Genomic DNA, 17770 nt, shown 5'->3' with positions numbered 1-17770 from the left:
TAACAAACGATAAAATTGAGAAAAAAAAAAAATATTAAAGCAGTGAAAAGTGGATTGTTCCCATCAAAAAAATATAAAAGTCGGGCGTGAATTTTTATAATCTCTTAAGCGGAATTTTCCTCATATGTTGGAGTATCTCGCCTCAAGTTCAAAATAAGTTTTCTCTTAAATGTTTTTAGCGTCAAGTATTTCAGTTTATTTATAACTTTTTGAATCGGGACGACTAATGAATGAACGAATTGAAGAACGCAAGAACAACTAGCAAATATTCTAAGCATCAATTTCATGTGTGTTTGCCTTAACAGCAACAACTTGTTGCTTGTGCGTTTACGAAAGCATATTATCTCTCCTTTCTCAGCTTTTAGTGCAATCGTTGACGTTGCTTTGTAACAAACACTCATTTATTCAGTCGATTCGCAAAAACTTATAATTATTGAACAAAAAAAAAAAAAAAAAAAAAAAAAAAAGTTTTTATTAAATATTCTATTGTTGTACAATTAAAGTTCTTTATGCCTTTGTAGAAAAGTCGAAAAAAAAAATTTTTTAATTTTGAAATTTTTCATAAAACATCTTTAGACAATTTACGTGTGCGTACGTGTGTATATCATGATGTAATTTTTTTTTTTTTTTTTTTTTTTTCTGCTCTATATATTCTTTTCAATATTTTATTTTTAGATAATTAATTGTGAATTTATTAACACAAGAGCGACTAAATCTGTATTAGATTTACAAACTATTGTTATATTATTGTTGTTGGTAAGCATTATTTAAACATTGGTGCCATTTGATCTTTATTTGGAGAACCTGCCAATGCAGTGAAAGTTTACATTTAAAGGTAAATATTTTTTCTTTACTCAAAAATATATAGATTTATATAGTTCCCATATATGCGATAGTGGTTAGATGGCGAGGTGACATTTGAAAGTGATTGAAAATGAACCGGTATTGCGTTCAAGGTTACTACTCATAAGCCGAACATACATTTTTCAAACAGCAAAAATTAACAAGAAGTATAATACAAACGCACCATGCGATATAAGTGCATAAAAACAATTTCATTTAACTGTGATTTTTCACCTTTTGCAAGCGTTTTGGTGCACTTTAGCGAAAATGCATTTGGCTTCGACTTGTTCTTCTCTACAATGTACTATAATATATTAGCGAGCAGTGCATTTATGCATTGTAGAATAAGACAAGAATCAAAGCCACTATAAGAGTTTCGTTCTAATTCTGTCTTCAACTTCATGCTTTTTAGCAAAAAAGAACAACATTTCTTCTCTTCTTGGGTTTGCTTTTGCTTTAATGTTTGCGATAGCTGCATATGCGTCAAACACTTTAATCTTGCAGCGAAAATGCACTCCTTTGGATTTTCTTAGAGTAAGAAGTTTATAAGGAATAGATGATAATTCGATTTTTCGATTCAATTGTTCATCGATTTTGGTCGAAATAATCGAAAAGTGCTACTCTCTCCTTCCTTACTGCTCCGCTTACAATCGTTCCTTATAATCATGGCACTTGCCTGCCAAGCAATATTTCATGCGTGACAGTTCAAATAAAAGGCAAGAAAAACCAGTAAGAAAGTTATATTCAGCTGAGGCCGAATCTCGCATACCAATGGCCATTAAAATCTTTGGCCCCTTTTGGCCAAATGAAAGGGATGACATAAAATTTATCTTTTAGCTTTTACTTCATTAAAAGACGTTGCTAAGAAATATTGATCTTTCACGTCGTGACCTCTACCATCATTAAATTCGAATTAACCGACACTCTTAGCTTATCGCGTTCTACTCTTTAAGCCCTTTTATTTGATATCCAATTATTTACTTTTTTAATTTTAAAACTAACACATTTTGGTTTGATTATTAACACTCTTGCTTGCCTTATGGGATACTCTTTTCGACTTCATTTCGCCGAGTACAGTTTGGTAATAGTAAACTAACAACTACACCATATTTTCATACAAAGATATACTTTCCACCCCACATCGCACATATTGGAAGATGCCCAAAGCATCATATGGCGTGATCCAAATTTGGCAAACTTTATTAACTTCCCAAAAATATGACTATATTTGCGTTTCCGTTATGAAAAACTACAAATTATATATTCTCTCCTTATAAGGGTTTGCTTTTCATAACAGCACCTATATATGTGAGTGTCTAAAAAATGTGGTCCAATGTGGTACAAATCCCCTGTCGTTGATTTTGTTGTTAAATTGTTACTATGGACCAGTTTCCACCATAAAAAATTAAACCTTTTCTTCAGGGCTTACTATTCTTATATGAAATCGGGTCCAAGAAATAGACCTACATTGTCAAAATTTGACAAGATAAATTTTTATGTCAAGCCACTATTATAAACCGTTTCCCACTGTGAAATATTGAAAACCAGACATGGTTACCTTATAAAGAATCAGTCTTCGTAGGAACAATTATATGAGAGAAGGATTAAAAAATTGACTCATTCAAACCACATTATTCATTTCAATTTAGAAATTCGCAACACTATTATAGAGCCAACTTTATCGAAAAATGTTGAAAATTTGAATTGTTTCCATGTAATGACTTTTCAGAATAAAGCGTTGTACGGGGAGTAATCTAGAAAATGGACCCGTCCAAATTATTTTCAATAGCTTTCGCCCTTGGGCCAAAGCAAGTTAGTGTAAAAAATTTCACCAAATTATCTCCAAATATTGTGGTCTCCATATTGAACACAAGAAAATAAAACGCACAAATGGACAGACGGACGGATAAGATTCAGAAAATGACTCTTAATCGATTGGTATAATAAAAGGTGGACGTATCTCAATTCCTTCTGGGTGTTGCATACGCACGAAAAAACTTAATACACCATTGTACCACAAATGGTGTGAGATAACAAAAAAAATATGTGAGATACATTTTTGTTCTTAACGTACGATCTCGATCAGTTATCGATTTGAAATTCGCAGAAATATTTTTGCGACACAAAGCGTTGAATAAACAATTTAATGAATAATTCGCCAATTAACGCAATGAATACGTTTGCATATCTGAACTTCCCCTGGGAAAATGCCATATATAATACGTAATCTATCTACATAAAATGAATATTTGTTTTAATAGCCCATTACTATAAAAACAAAAGGTAATATCGACCGACTCTAGATCGACTTGACCGATTAGTAGCTTATCATAGACAGTAATTAGTGTTCAGGCAAGTAGTGAGTTTAAAAGACGGTAGTGACGGAGGAGCACTCGTGTAACTATTTCGTGAGCTCATCTTTTAAGCCAATGCGTTTGGGAAGAGTCGTGACATGAAAAAAGGTATAAGTTATTCAAAACATGATTCCAGGACGCAAAGTCTTACTCTTAGTTCGCATATACTGCGAGACATGATGGATTTAGTGGCTAATAATAAAAATTTGTAGACTTAAGCACACTTTTAAACAAAATCAAATATTGCTTGAAATCATTTAATATTCATATGATATTTTTTTGCTTATAAGTATGTAGATCTTTGCAATTCCATCGCATAAGCTTATTGTTAAGCAACTCACGAGATTTAGCCAAAATTTTAGAATAAAAAGGGCCTTCCAGCCTTTCCTAGCATTACACAATACTCAAGTAAAGGTAACAATGATATAAGGTAGCCCTTAAACTGACCTGGACGTCCTTGCCGACAGAGTCAGGCAAAAAAGGAAATGCCTCCACCAAGGACAAAAAGAAAAAAGAATCAAATGATCATAGGACGCACTTGCTTTTTTTTAAATCGTACCAGAAAACTCGATTAATCCGTCATTAGAAATTTTAGTGTAACTGCGTAAGAAATTCCTTCCATTCATTTTTGGATATATTAACAGAGTTGCGATCCTCTAAACCATAATCAACCGTTAAAGATACCGTTGCAAATATGTCCTTATGATATAATTACTCGTAACCTTCCGCCGATAAGCATTCTTGTTTACACATCTGCATTTTCGCGTTGAACAGAATTCTTTCAGCGTTTATCGCACAATCCATATCATTGAGTAAGCAAATAGTGGCATTTATCAGAAGCGCAGGCACATAGGGTGTTAGGCAAATACAGTTATGTAAAAATAGCTTGGCATCGCATTCTGTTTCGCAATTATACAGTAGACTATTTGCGGTATAGGGTATATTAAATTTATGTAGACATGTGTATCATCCTAAAGGACTTGAGCGGGACCCATCATTTTTTATACCCTTACCCAAGCGTGTCTATCCCTCTGTCCATCTGTCCATGTTCTTTGTTCTGGGTTTAACCAGGAGCTCGTAATTTTTAAGACATTTCGATGATCTTTAGTAAACTGACGTGCTTTGACCCAAGAACGAGCGCTATTGAAAATGATTCGGATGGGACCACTTTTTCGACCACTCCTCATCTAAGTCATTCTATGAAAATATATTCCAATTTTCAGAATTTCGCAACAAAAAGCGCGAAACAATAGCACTTGGGCATTCTAAATTAGTACGAAAAACTAGGACCGGATGGGGTAATTTTTATAACCCCTCTTGCCAGTTTCTGCGAAAACTGAATCTTTATATGGTAAAAAGAAAGACCTTATTTTTAAAATTTCTTGATGAAAATTTCCGCGTAATAACAATTTGAGATTACGCAATTTGGACAACGTAGGTTCATTTGCTGTATCACCAATTATGAAAAATATGTCCTTATATAGCAAAAATGTCTAATTTTTGATACGATTTTGAACGATTCCCATTAAAAACGAATTGAATGGGACATGTTTTTGTGACAACTTACGATCATAAAATTTCGTTTAAAAAACATCAAAAACAATTTTCGATATCAAATGTTTTTTGGCAAAAAAGTGGTGAAAAATAATACATTGCCATACTAAATGGACCATTTTTGGAACCACCTCTCACGTAACACTTGTTCTTGCAATAAATAGGGCCTCCTACATCAAGAACAACTGATAGCTCGTGAAGAAACATTGTCCAGAATAGCGATTTGACATATACAGTTAACTACTACAAAATTTGGACCACATTGATCTATTTTTCGAATCTCATCCCATAAAAAGTAAATCTTTATATGGCAATAAGATGTAGTTTTTGATATTTCGCAATGGTAAATGGATAGTTACCTTAATCGAACTAGTGTAGGGTGTTTAATGGACGGCTAGATCGATTATGACGTCGTGGCTTTCTCTACGGTGAAGATGTATTCTTACAAAGAGAACTAAGAAGACTATTGGTGGTACAAAGCAAAGCATTTGGAAATTTTCAGGTTTTGGTTAGTTAGGGACGAAAGTACAGTTGTGTACGCATCTAACTCATTTTCGAAAAGGAATTTATGAGTAGTCAGCTTCAGCTTTCTAAACGAAGTGGGAAAAAAAATTTTTTTTTTGTCCAATTAAAGCTTTTCGAATCGCATTTGATTGGAGCGAAAGGCATCAATTAAATAGCTTTCATTCGCTAAATACTTCTCTTCTTATTTTTATTTACATCTTGCTCTCAGCAAAACATTAATCATCATCACGAAAAAGATCTGAGCATGTCTCCTTAGTCGCAATATAATATTGCCATATTAATCTTACCACGTGATTGGCTATGCTATGAGAGAAGATAGCACTCTAACTTCAAATGAAAAAAAAAAAGAAAAAAAAAACTCATTCTTCAATAACGCTAATCGCGTTAAGAAAACTTTTTCGTAAACATAATTAGGCAATTTGACTGACAGATCATTACTTTCGAAATGTTTTGATGAAGACTTCAATATGCAATTCATCCACCACGCGAGTGAATAATTTCCAACACCTACGCAACTATATATAGATAAATAATGTCCTTTAAACCATCTTCTAGTCTGAGCAGAATTTTCACATTTGAATTTTATACTTTACTACATTTGTGTGTGTATGTTATCTTAAATGAATAATAAAATCAATCTATGCGCCATTTGTCCATGACTTACAGAAATATCATGATAAATGAGAGTGTAGAGGTATAAAGGTCTCTCTGCAAATCGAATGTTTTTTAATGTCTGAAAAGTTTGCCATTGTTTAAACATCCATTAATAATGTAATTTTACACACATGCAATCTTTGTTCTTTATTTAATGCTCAACAATCACGAAATTCATACAATAAACGTTTGTGTTTTCTCTAATGTCTGTTTACCGATTGCTATTTCGCAGACTAATAGGTGTTTCATTGTCTAAGAATAAAACAAACAGTAACGACATTTAGCATTAAAAATTGACACCTCAAGCTTCTGTATTTCACCATAGCACGAAAGAAGAAAGAACACTATACGAACAGTGGGCAATTAAAGGGTTATTGGAAATATACCCATCCCTCGATTTACACAAAAACCAATAACGTGCTACGAAAATCACATAAGCGAAAAATAAAACAAACATTAAAAAAATGCAATAAAGGTATTTTCAAAGTTGAGTTAAGTCGCCTTGATAATCGTGGACATGTAGAAGAGCTATTAAGTTATAGACGACTTTAGTAGTATTTTTCGATACTTTTTCTTCATCATTTAAGTTGTGTATGCATGAAAATCGTAAGAGTACTTTTTTTAAAGATAAACATTTCATTCGAGTCAGCGTTCATAACAAAAAATTCTATTTTAACTTCTGCTATAGACATTAATGAGAATCGAGTGTAATTTGCATTGTTTTTTCGCCTGTTGAGATTAAGTCATTTGAGGGGATATCATGATGCGTGCATTTGATCTTACCAAATATCGACATCTATGTTCCTTTCTCTGTTCTCGCAACCTTCATAATCCGATTATGAGGTAAATAGACGATAGGACACAACGCTCAAGGATGTAACTAAATCGCCAAAATCGCCAAGTCCGTTAAAGGGATATATCTGAATTTGATTTCACAGTCACTGACTGAATTTTTGCCTAACATGTTGCAGTCAAATAAATTCAATTTAATTTTTAGACAATTTTGCACTGATGGTTCCAACAACTTAAAAATTCCTTGGAAGTTTTTTCAATTACCAATCGCGCTGATTTTCCCAATACTTTCCTATTAAATGTTAACTTTCATGTAGATTAAGGTGTGGTGATGACTTTTTAATTTGCTGCATGGTGAATGAGAATGATTTCGAAGAATATGGAGATTTGGAAGTTCCCAATGCAATTGCATTAGATTATCTAAGTACCGTTCAACTAAAGCATTTTTCAAAAATGCATCACGTAATGCGAGGAAATGTGTAAACAATAAATAAAAGTACTTTTTTTTTAGGAAACATTTTCAAAAAAAAAAAAAAAAACAATTATAATAACCTAAAATATGCAACTCTGCGATAATTTGAGCAAGAACTTTTAAGCCTTCAACACAATGATGCGTTGTGCGTACAACTTCAACTTTGTCAGCCTTTTTCCGAGAATGAGGTAATTGGGAAATTAAACAAGAAGATATAAGGATTCTTTTTCTTCTAATTTAAAAGTTATTTATCCAAATTTCCTTTGCTTTATACGAATATAAATTTTTTTACACAATGAAATCTCCATTATTCTGGAGTATATTATATATTATATTATAAGGTATGAAAAAGAAACAATAAAAGCAATTAGCTTGCTATGCAAAAAGCATAAAATTCCAATATCTATGGCTGCGATAATAAAACTTGCATGAGAGATTCAAAACAGTAGCATAGCGTAGGAATATACTATAAAACTATGCTATTTATTTATTTATAAACAAATAATATCTACCTTTAGGATTGAACAAAAGAGATCCGGACAATTGTGTATCTGTCATCCATGGCCGTGGTGGAATAGGGGCAGACCCACATGTTATCGAAATCCGAAAATATTTCCTTCCAAACACATTTGTTTGCGAATGTTATGCATGCAGGTACTAAGTTCTTTCATGCGATTTCGCATGTTTGACATGCCCTTCTTAGATAAAAAGAACAGGTGCTGTATGCTATCATTGAGTGCTAAATATGTAACAGAACTCAATTGATATGGGAGCATTTATATCCGTTCCTGGCACAGAAACCCATGCCGAGTATGAGCAAAAGTCCACATTTAGCTGATTTAGTGGGCGATTCAATTGAACTTTGAGAAATTCATATAACAATTCCAACCAATTTCGGGTTCTTTTTCACACTTTCCCCATATTGCAAAAGCGCCTCCAACATTACGATTCTATGATCCTATCAAATATCTTCTTACTTTCCATTCTTCGTTATTTTACTGCTCAACCAAAATGCTTTTGCATATATGTATATTCTTTTTCATATATGAATTATTCTATATTCGTTCGATTTGGTATAATTTCGCAAGCCAAACTATTTGTTTTTGTTTACATTTGCATAGGTTTGCTTACGTGCTCGTCTAACATAACATGGCAACGCGACTTACCCGATTGTATTTACCACTTGGGACCTATTAAACCGACAAACGAAATAATGCGTCATTGTGTTTAAGGTCTTACTCATGTACACATAAGTATCTTTTAAATCAACCCCACTTACGGTACCCTTCAGTTGCTGTTTGCTCTTTGAAACGTTCGTTTCTTACGGTGATACAGTTGAGAGTGTTTTATAAAAAGCGGTTTTTTTTTTAACAGAAGAAATAATTTAAAGTACCTTTTGTCATACAATCTACTCAGTTAACAAGAAGCAGCAGAAAGAAAAATATAAAAAATACATATATATATATATATATATATATATATAGACATACTGTTACTAGTTAATTTACAGAGAATTTTATTTATATAAAAACTACACAAACTACTTACGACAAGTGCCAGTAAGTTGTTGTGTTTTAATTTAATTGTGCATAAGTTTATATATAAAGAAATATGAAGAGAATTTCATCTTATAAAATATATTTATTTATTTTTTTTTATTTTTTTTTTTATTTTTTTTATCTACAATACTATCCCCAATGTTAATGAAATCATATTTATTAAGTTCATTAGGTTGCTTGTAACATTTAAAAACATGTTCACCATAGGAACATTTCTTACTTCTTCATACTGTGGTCCTTTGTAGTATATACTTCAAATTTTTGGTCCAATCATGTTTCCTAAAAATCTCGTTACAATTATGTTAGTGAAAGGCGCGATTATAATTATTTAAAAAAAAAAAAAAAAAAAAAAATCTCGAAAACAGTTCCACTTTTCTTCGCATAAGATTTTTAATGACATGGTGGCAGTAGTGTAGCCAATATTGCAGTCACAACTTCCTTAGTTAAGTATTGATATTGAAAAAAGCCGTATTTAAAATAATGGATATCCCGGCTCCACCCTAAGCCAAAAATAACTTTCATCTACTGGAGTTGTGTGTAAAAATTTCACATTGTTAGCAAACAGGTTTTCATTTTACCTTAGATCGGCATACATATATGCTTTAGTGTGTATATGCGTACAATTTCATAAGTCTGCAGTTTTTTTGTATCTTCTCTTATCTTACTTATAGAAGAACTTTTCGCCTATAAATTCTGGAAAAAGTAAAAAGCAAAAACTTGTAAAGAGACTTGTTTTCATCTGCTTTACTTTCATTATAAAAGCGAACATTGTTTTTTGTTTTCTCTCCTTTTTCCGACATAATGTGCATTTGATTTGTTATTATTAATCTGTTACTCGGCTATAAATGAGTCATCGCTTTAAACGCAAAACACGTAAATAATAATTCAAAGGTATTTTTTAAAAATTTTAACAATAACAGCACTCTTGCTACTCTTATGCATAATATAATATAAACGAAAAACAAAGGCAATGTGTGCATTCATTAATTTAAGATACAAAAGAGAAAAAGAGATTGCTTTCGATTTGAACTAAAAATCTTTTGTTATAATTTTCCAATGAAAGGCTTACAAATACGGCAGACATCAATTCGCGTTGCCTTAAACGCAATAATGTTTTTTCCAATTCACTTGCATTTCATGTCTGAAATAATCATTTACAATTTTTACAGTTTCACTTTTCCATACCCATTGCCGAACTATAAGGAGTATATTTATTTTCTTAAAACGTTTGCAACGACCAGAAGAAATTTTCAGTCACTCCACAATTTGCACATATATTCTTGATCAGTATCAAATTTTGAATCGATTTAAGTATATGCATCTGTCCGTCTATGCAATGCCTGTTGTAAGCGTTCTACTGACCGCAAAAATCAAGCTATCGACTAAAAATTTGACCAAATCGGTCAAATGACCCGCTTACGTGAGGTACTACGTAAGGTGAGGACACCTCCGCTTTTTAAAAGGACTAAAAAATTGTCTTTTCGCTCATTACTCATAAACGACACCAGATATATCTACAAAAATTTGAAGGTACATTCAATAGGCGATGCAGTAGTATCTCTAAAAAATTGAAAACATTGGCCACGTCTTCCTAAATTCTTAAGTGTGTCATAATTCCATTTTATTTCAAAACCTTTATAACGCTTTTAATTGGCTTAGTATCTGTGGTTGGAAAAAAATTCAAAAATGTCGCCATCAAGTCAAAGAATACGTCCGCAATTGTCATGCGTCTATACAGCCAAGTCTGTGAACACTTTTGCTTTCCGTATGGTTTGTTTGTTACTCATAAAGCCCAACACATACATCATACATAAATTTCCATTTTTATGCTGAAAATCGAAAAAGTCAGCCGCACTCACAAAGTATTATAGAATATAAAAATTTAGTTTTTTTGCCTTTTTCCTGGGATCACAAAAGATTCCGTAAGGATCGAATATAAACTTCTTACTTGTTTGAATTTTCGAGCGAAACTAAAAGAAAAGGATGGAAGAAGGATCTGCAACGAATCTCAATATTCGAAACTCCTTTTACTTAGTCAATTGCAGGAAGAACTTTTTGGAAATCGTTCAATGTTGTAATGAAAAATGACTTTTTCCTTTCGCTAAACCGAGTTTATTTTTTTGCTTCCAAGTTTTCATAATCAACAAGTTTGCTGTTGCTAAAGTTGCACAAATTTACTATCAGCTCAATACTCAAGCCTACATCATGATTTTGCAAACTTTTGGTTTTTTCAAACAAACCAAAAAAAAAAACTGAATGTTTGAAACAAACTGTTTGATAGATCAATTAAAGTGTGCTTATACGAGGGACGACAGTTAACATTTATGGACTAATCTACGAACTTTTTGAATGACTTTTGCCTGAACGCGAAAACACATACACAATTGCTAAAACAAATACAAAATATTAGGTTATTCGGAAAATCATTTCGCTTTTTTCCTATCGCGGATTTAATTGCGTGTTTTCAAAGGCAAGTTGACCTTTGAGCCGCATCATCATGATATATTTTATTAGCTTATATAGCAAGGGTTTGTTTTTTGCATGAAATTTCTTTGATTCTGGAGAATAAATTTTGTTTGATGGCTTATCAGTCATATTTTGATATCCAAACAATAAAAAAATTATTGAATGCATATGAAGAAGTTATATGGGCAGAAGATCAGTGCAAAACTGATTTCGTTCCGATAGTTTTGACATTGAAGAAGACGTTCTACAACGTGAGTGGAAGCTGATTAAGAGATAATATTAAGGGATTAATAGATGCAAACCGAGGTATACAAGTTCGTAGGATCGCTGAGAGATTACATTTATCGGTCCGATCATTCATAATAATATGTTTATCCACTAATAAAAAGATCATCTTTAGTTTTGAGCAAAAAAAAAAAAAAAAAAAAACAAAAACACAAAATGAAGGATTAATGAAAAAATTAAATGGAAGGCAGTACCTTTCATTTATGGTATTTGAAATCGTATGCGAACAAAGTGTTCAGTCCACCGTCAACGATACATAAGCCAACTGGACGAACATGTTAATAATGCAATAATGCTTCCTTCGCCTTTGTGATTGCTTGAATTGATCTCCATCCGCTAAGCAAACCTAAGATTATTCAAGGTATGGTCTATTCTCAGCCTAATAATTTGTCATTTTTCCGGGCAACGAGAGAGAGCATTGCTCAATATAGAAGATACACACGTTCCCAAATCAGTGCTGATCTAGCAAATTATTTAAGACCATGATTATCACAAGGTTCACTAATTGGAGAATAAAATGTGGGTGATAGAATTTTTCATTTAAGTTATTAGCACTTTTCATGCACCTGTAAATCTGTTTATCTATCGCCCTTCACGGTATTTATCACACATTATCCGATTATGTGCCGAAAGGTTCAATATCTTGATGATCAATTACTGCAGAGCAAATTCTTATATAACATTATTGTGAATGATGGAAAATTAATTTTAAATTGAACGGCCTAGATTAATGGACAAGCTAACTGGAAAGATTTTTCATTTGCCGAGCGTAAAATACCCTACACTATTTCATGTAATACAATTCTTCGTTCATTTTCAATGGGATGGCATACTTTTCCATGTATGATTTGAGATCGAAACCACGTAGATCTACGTACTCGAAATTTAGTAAAATTAATTTTGATGTGCAATCACTATAATCAAATTATATATGTAAAGTCTCACTTTTCATAGTAACGATTATTTCAATGGCTGCTGAAAAAGTGGGTACCATCCAAACCAAATTTGCCCCATCACTTTCCTTTGATGAAGCGTTATTGCGAATTTGTTTCATATAAGAAGTTTTTCAAAATAAGATACAATTGCAAAAGACGTGAGAAATGTTCGTAAATTGATCTAATTGAAACCATTTTCAAGAAGTTATTTGGCTAAAAAAATGTCAACGTAATAAACTTTGTCAAAATATCTTAAAAGTTGTAGTCTATATATGGTATACTATAGATAAGCTAAGCGGGTGAGTGAGGCTCTGTTAACTTCTTTTGGGAGTTACATACATACATGCAATCTTTATATATAGAAAACCTTGTATCATAAAACTTATCCTCAAAAAGGTATTGTAAAGGACTAGGTGACCCATTCAGCGAAACTTTAAAGAAGAACACTTCTAGCAAAAGTTCTGGATAATCTTGAGAACAATGAATCTTCATAAATATCGGTCAATTAAAATTGTGAGCGACTTACGCTATTGTCTTGTCAAGACTATAAACAGGTCCATTGAAGCAAATGTTATTAGTGCAATGTTTAATGAATTCAACATTCCCTCGCATTCATCATGACTCCTAGTCGCCTTCGCCTCGATTTGTTGATACGCATATGCAAAGCGAAAATCTTACCACATATGTAAAGAAATCATAGTAGAAAAAGGGCACTAAGTTTAAGGCAGCAATATACATATACATGTGCATTTCCACTATCGTTAGTTTTCTTATTTAATCTAATACTTCTTCTTCTTCTTCTTCATTTTCAACTAAAACTTATTTCAACTTTCGATAGCACGTGAAATATCTGAAACGTTTAGATGGTAATGGATTTAATTATTATTATCGTATCTCGTAGTTATTCAGGCCTCTTAAAGTTACGGAAAGCATTTAGTAAAGATTACGGCATTTCAAGCATCTTCACAGAGGTTTTTTTCTATTTGCAATTTAAGCTATTAAGATTGTAAGAACCGTTGTTGTTGTTGTTGTCGTTATTTTTTTATTTTTATTTTTTTTTTTTTATTGAGTTTTTTAGTACATCTTCTTATTCTCATTTATATTCTGACTTATACTGACAGTTTACGCTTATTGTAAAACAAATTATCTGTGATCGTAATTCAACAACAATCAGCAAAAATTAAAACTACTTAATAGTAGCACAACAGGCAGGAAATGTAACAACAAAAAAGCAAAAAAAACAAAAATTAGTTATTAAAATTAAAAAAAAAAAAAACAACTTAGTTCATTATAAATGTAAAGAGGAAAAACCCAAAGCTCTATAATGTAACCCGTGCGTCCCGTGCGCAATCAATGCGTAAGCAAATTTAACATGTAACGTTGGAGTTATTAAAAATTTCCAAGCGAACTCAATGAGAAAATTCGAGAATAGAACTCAATTCTTGTTAGTTCGGTTGTGAGTTATATTTTCATAGCATGTAAAATACTTACAAATTAAACTGAAACTAAAGCAAGCAAATTAGATCGAATATTACTCAGTTTTTTTATACCCATCATCGAACAATGAGGGATATATTCATTTTGTCCAAACGTTTGCAACGGTCAGAAGAATGCTTCAGAAGCCCGACAAACTATATTACACGCTTGGGCTGAATCGATGCAATCATGTTCGTCTGTCCGTCTGTCCGTTTGTCATGTCTGTCGTAAACATTCTTCGGATCACAATTTGGCAAAAATATTATCAGGGTTCTTATTGAAAATGGACCAAATCGGTCGAAGAACACGCCTACACTAACTTGTGAACATCTCTGTTTTACAAAAGCAATAAAACATGAATTGTTTCCTCGTTACTCTTAAAGTACAGCAGATAAATCTGTCAAAATTTGAACGTATGTTCTGTAGTAAGTGATGCTGTAGCATCTCTACGAAAATGGGAAAAATTCACAACATTAGAATATATCGAGATTTAATTATTTTTCCAATTCCTTTATAACGCTCTGAAGCAAGCTTCCAAAACCTCATAAAATATACAAAATTTTTGCTGCAAACAAAATTTAAAAATGACCTGAACTTGAGGTCAAAGAACGCGCCTATCTTGCCCAGACGGTTATACAGCGAAAACTATGCAAAATTTTATTTTCCTTTTACTTTCTTTTGCTCATTGCTTGTAAACTGCAATAGATACCCGCTACAAATGTGCACAAAATTTACACTTAATTTTGTAGAGTCTGCAAAATTTATATTTTTTCCTTTTTTTCTTCTTTTCAACCGTTTTATCGGGTAACAGTGATGGATATGGAAAATTAGATCGCGACCGAATATAATTTTCTTATTTGTTATTGTTCCATAGATTCTATATGTTTCATAGGGCAGTCTTATTAACGCAATAGATATCTTATGGCATAACTGTAACGTACTAAATATGGCAGAACAAATCTCACGTATCAGTTTGCCGTTATAAGAAAGTTGTTGCTACGATAAAACATATTCAGGTTATCAGTTCTTATAAATCATGACCTTGTAAATATTTTGTAGATTTCGATTTGGCATTTCAGATCGGTATGTCAATCCTTCAATTGAAAGAAAATGGATTTGAAGGGAATAATAACTAACACATGTTAATAATGTGCATTCATATAAGCTTGGCTCGAGACATATTTCGATGTTCTATTCAACAATTAACTCTTTCGCTACGAACCATCGTATATATGTGACACAGCCATTCCTTATCGTAGCCTAGCGCAATATTTTTGTGTAGGATTTAAAATAAAATTTATTTTACTTTTTTACTAGAATGCCTCTAAAACCACAAACGTAAAATCTATTCCAATTAATGTCTTATGCTCTCAGGAAAAACATCTTGGGCTGTGATCGATGTGGTCTCCTAGGAGACTCCGTACAGCGTACCGGTTAATCTTCAACAACAAATTTCATTCAATTGCATATACGAAAGAGCCTCTAGCGTATCCTATGTTAACTGCGTTGAAAAATTGAATAACAATTTTCGCTAAAAGAAATATGAAAAAGCATTACATTGAAAAAGCTCTGCATATGCAAGATAAGATGAATTTCTTAATTAAAAAAAAATAAAAAAAAAAAAACAAACATTCACGATAAAGGGATAACAAGTACAATAATTTTTGTTTTTTTTTTTTTTTAATTTATATGACCCATCGCTCAGAGGATGAAGAAGAGGGGGGAAAGAGAAAGAAATAGGAAGGCGTTGACCGCACACGCCTAATGCATGTGTGCTCAATCGGTCAGTGTTATGCCTTTACCGACTGAGCATTCGCTATAGCTACGACATGAGAAAACTCTACCGCACTTAAGATTTGAATCCGCTTACCCATTCGGCTACTCAGGCGGATAATAATACTAAGAAGTATTAGAAAAACAAAGAATACTGCTTCTCTTATTACAACAATTGTTGTTAACGATTTGCAAAATGTTTAAACAAAATTAGGAACATTTTGTTGTATATCAAGATACTCGGAAAGCGAAATTCTTTCGATGGCACCAGTAAAAGTTATTATAAGCTGATTGTATGAGATGAATGCCAAACTAACACATAGTGTTCTTTGAACTATGAAGTTATTAGTTGGCGCGTTTGAGGCTAATCTTTTGGAAATTCTTTAGAAAACACTGATAGATATATTTGCGACAAAATTCAGTTCAACGCATGCTCTTCAGTTAAGGTTTGGTTGAATTGTGCTCGTATTCAGTTAACAGTAATTACCTCATCAAACATATTACTTAAGCGCAAAATTGATGTTAATCAGGAAGACTGTTTGCTCAATTTAGAGAAGAAAAGTATGGCGGCCACCTCTCCATATACACTCGCAAGTCATTAATAAATTGTCGAAGGAGCATTATTACATGTCAGCTACTCATTTAAGGTAATTAATGAAATTTGAAAACGAAATAGTCGGCTATGAGGCACTTCATTTTCCTAATTACTTACATTATGCAAGCCTGCGCTCACCCATAAATTATTGCCCTATTCCTGATACCAAGAATTGATGAATAAACAGAATAAGAATATTTGAAAAAAAAAAAAAAAAATTGTGAAAGTTTCTATTTATAAAAATTAAAATCATGTAAATGAGATTAACAATTGTATGTATGAGTAGGTAGGTGCCTTCTGCAGGCAATGTAAACAAAACCAATTGAATACTCGATGCTCATAAAAACGAAAGCAAGTGAGGTAAAGGTTAAAGCGAGAATCCTTTTACATTATTTGATATTAATTGATATTATTATACCCTACATCACTTGTGCAACAAAGGTATGTTAAGTTTGTGGCGACGTTTGCAACACCCACAAGGGCTTAAACTAGACCCATCCTCCTATTATACCGATTGTCTGTCCATTTGTCTGTCTATCCATGTATTCTTGTTTCCCACCCATAGGTTGCAATTTTCAAGACATTTTGATAAGATTTGACGAGCTGATGATGTGTTTTGATTCAAGGACAAATCCTATTTAAAATCGTTCGGCTCGGATCGGTTTTTCGTTTACTTCCCATCTAACGCCTAATTTTGATAACGCACTTTAAGAGAAAATTGTAATTTTTAGAATTTCGAAACAAAAATCGCTGTGAAATAGTATTTCAACATTTTAAATTAATGTCGAACGCTGGATTGGCTGGAGCAATTTTTTAAATCTCTTATCATATGACTGTTCCTAAGAACATTGAATCCTTATATGGTAAAAAGGCCGTATATTTTCATTCCGTGTTGAAAATATAAATTACGTTTAGCAAACGTATCCACAGTCCAAGTCTAATCGCCCTAAATGAAGCGTCTCATAATCGATTGATAATCAGAAATCAGTTCCTCACGCAGACTGTAAAAGTCGGAAAAAATACATTTTGCATCGCATAAGACCAAGCGCAACTGAAAATGTAATACCGATAGATAGGATGTGGAATTTAATAGAGATGTCTGTCACAGTGCAATCAATTTAAAGAAAATGAATTTCTTATATTTACGATATACACGCGTCATTTAACTTGAATATTGGTTTCACTTTTCGGTCACAGTATCATGGGCGAGTGGAAGAACAACTCTAACCAACATCTACCGGAATCGTGCGTAGCTAAGCGACATGATTTAATAATATTTTGTATAAAGTTCTTGATGTCATATATAATGATCACGGAGCCCACTTTAGTTACTTCCAAATAGATTCCAATTAGATCAAAAGGCATGAAAGGCTTAACCGTCTGGGGTATAATCACGAGTTGTATACATATTCTGGTTTTATGTGAAATGAGAAACGACGTTAGGAAATGCTTATAAAAACTTTATAAAGCTACTCTCTTATCGTACA

The 17770-nt window shown here is 32.5% G+C and overlaps 1 protein-coding gene across 6 annotated transcripts in view; it reads left to right on the top strand.

Moving 5' to 3' along the window:
- The first annotated feature begins 440 nt into the window (after nucleotides 1-440).
- LOC119632843 (annexin B11) overlaps nucleotides 441-17770 on the top strand; it is a 29969-nt gene continuing 12639 nt past the window's right edge. The window contains exons 1-2 of one of the 6 annotated variants that reach the window (XM_038025988.1): nucleotides 441-587; nucleotides 676-835. The gene's annotated coding sequence lies outside the window, so the exon portion shown is untranslated. Of the gene's footprint in view, nucleotides 612-675; nucleotides 836-8501; nucleotides 8754-17770 lie in introns of those variants that run through there. The other 5 variants (XM_038025980.1, XM_038025971.1, XM_038026013.1 and 2 more) reach the window with 5 other exon arrangements.

This window comes from Glossina fuscipes, unplaced genomic scaffold, assembly GCF_014805625.2.
Source record: "Glossina fuscipes isolate IAEA_lab_2018 unplaced genomic scaffold, Yale_Gfus_2 0, whole genome shotgun sequence".
NCBI lineage: Eukaryota > Metazoa > Arthropoda > Insecta > Diptera > Glossinidae > Glossina > Glossina fuscipes.
This window is presented reverse-complemented; position numbering and strand designations above follow the sequence as displayed.